General features: G+C 36.5%; 1 pseudogene; it reads left to right on the forward strand.

Annotated features, from left to right (window-relative positions):
- Positions 1 to 469: 469 nt before the first annotated feature.
- LOC102755489 lies at positions 470 to 1,412 on the forward strand (annotated as a pseudogene).
- Positions 1,413 to 2,813: the final 1,401 nt, after the last annotated feature.

The following is a 2,813-nucleotide window of genomic DNA, read 5'->3' on the forward strand; positions in this document are numbered from 1 at the left end:
AAAATTATTTCATGAAAACTAATACAGAACTATATATCTAAAATTTTCACACTGTGCTTACCAGTTAGTAAACTTGCAATAACTGCTAGCTATTATTCACATCTCCATTATATAATTTACACATTTTTTTATACTGACAATTCCTATTTGCTATTCTTATAAGCCTTATGTTTTGAATGATACATTTAGAGCCATTTAAGAACATTTTACAAATTGAAAATATAAAGAGAAAATGATCTACATTATGGGAATTGGGTTCCCTCATGTTTCTGCTAAAAACAATTTTAAAGATATACAAGATTCACTGCACGTAGCTCTGGACTCTAATATAAACTCCAAACTTAGCATGAATAATTATTTTGTTTCTAATAACTCCCATGTGTATTAATGAAAATATAAACCACTGAATTCAAACTTCTTTAACATAATCTTTCATCACTGGTTCGTTTGGTAGCAGCAACATTATCTCATGGATTCCCTGGGGGGTGGAAACCACACAGCAGTGACAGGCTTCATTCTACTGGGCTTGACTGATGACCCCGCCCTTAAAGTCATCCTCTTCATGATCATCCTGTGTATCTACCTGGTGACTGTATCTGGCAACCTCAGCACAATCATTCTTATTAAAATCTCTTCTCAGCTCCATCATCCTATGTATTTTTTTCTGAGCCACCTGGCTTTTGCTGACATATGCCTTTCAACTACTGTCACACCCAATATGCTTGTCAATTTCCTGGTGGAGAGAAATCCCATCTCCTATCATGGATGTGTCACCTAGCTTGGTTCAGGTGCTCTCTTTGGGACAGTGGAATGCCTCCTTCTGGCTATCATAGCATATGATCGCTTTGTGGCAATTTACAAACCACTGCTTTATTCAACCAAAATGTCCACACAAGTCTGTGTCCAGTTCCTCATAGTGGCTTATGTGGGTAGTTTTCTCAATGCTTCCTCCTTTGCTATTTGCTACTATTTTTTATTCTTCTGTGGACCAAATCGAGTCAATCATTTTTTCTGTGATTTTGCTCCTCTAGTTGAACTCTCCTGTTCTGAGAGCACTATCCCTGCAGTTGTCCCCTCATTTACATGTGGCTCCGTCATTGTGTTCACAGTGTTTGTCATAATTGTCTCCTACATGTACATTCTCGTAACCATCCTGAAGATGCGCTCCAATGAGGGGCGCCGCAAGGCCTTCTCCACTTGTACTGCCCACCTCACAGCAGTAAGTCTGTACTTTGGGACCCTCACATTCATATATGTGATGCCCAAGTCCAGCTACTCAACTGAACAGAACAAGGTGGTATCTGTGTTCTACAGTGGTGATCCCCATGTTGAACCCCATCATCTACAGCCTCTGGAACAATGATATTAAGGGGGCTCTGAAGAGAGTGCTTCTCAAAAACATAATTGCTTAGTGAAGCCTGTTATTTTGTGGGATTTGATATAATACTATATCATAAATGTAATAATAAAAGGAAATTGAGTGAACAATTATATCCCAACAAATTAGACAACCTGGAGGAAATAGAGAAAATCCTAGAAATATATAATCCTCCAAGGCTGAATCATGTTGAAAATAAAATTTGAACAGACAAATAACTACTAATCAAATCAAATCAGTGATTTAGAAACTCCCAACACGCAAAATTCCTAAACCAGATGGCTTCACAGGTATATTTTACAAAACATTCAAAGAAGAATTAATATCTATTCTTTTTTTTAACACATACAAACACACACACACACACACACACACACACACACACACACACACTCTCTGGTTAAAAAATGGGCAGCAGGCCTGAATGGACATTTCTCCAAAGAAGACATATAGAAGGCCAATAGATAAAAGAAAAGATGCTCAAATTACCAATCATCAGAGAAATTAAAATCATAATGAGATATCACTTCACACTTGGGATATATTCCTAGAAGTGGGATCACTGGGTCAATAATGGCTATCATAAAAAATCAACAAATAACAAGTGTATATGAGGACATGGAGAAAAGGGCCTCTTGTGCACTGTTGTTGGGATTCCAAATTGATACAATCACTATGAAAAATGGTACGGGGGTTCCTCAAGTAATGAAAACAGAACTACCTCATGATCCAGCAATTCTACTTCTGGGTATTTATCTGAAAAAAATGCAAAACACTAATTTGAAAATATATCTGCACACCTATGTTTACTGCAGCATTATTTACAATAGCCAAGATACAGTGGCAACCTTAGTGTCCATTAACACCAAATGGATGAAGAAAATGTGTTATATCCATTGAATATAACTTAGCCATAAAAAATGAAATCTTGCCACTTGTGACAACATGAATGGACCTAGAGCAGTGATGGCAAACCTTTTGAGCTCCACGTGTCAGCATTTTGAAAAACCCTAACTTAACTCTGGTGCCGTGTCACATATAGAAATTTTTTGATCTTTGCAAACATAGTAAAACAAAGATTTATATTTTTGATATTTACTTTATATATTTAAATGTCATTTAACAAAGAAAAATCAACCAAAAAAATGAGTTCGCGTGTCACCTCTGACACGCGTGTCATAGGTTTGCCATCACTGGCTAATGACTAGTCAGCACAGCAGTAGCAATGGATTCAAGATCAAATAGGACAATGGCCTCTCAACTGTTAGGAAAAATGGCTTCTACTCTTGAATTTTATAAGGACAACAACTCAAACACATATGAAGTATTATTAAGATATTTAAAACATTCCAGTTCCCAAAAATTTATTTCCCAGGTTTTCTTTTACTGAGAGCAAGTGAAGAATGTACTTCTGTGTCGTATAATAATGACAAAA

The sequence above is a fragment of the Myotis davidii genome, unplaced genomic scaffold, assembly GCF_000327345.1.
Source record: "Myotis davidii unplaced genomic scaffold, ASM32734v1 scaffold1185, whole genome shotgun sequence".
Lineage (NCBI taxonomy): Eukaryota > Metazoa > Chordata > Mammalia > Chiroptera > Vespertilionidae > Myotis > Myotis davidii.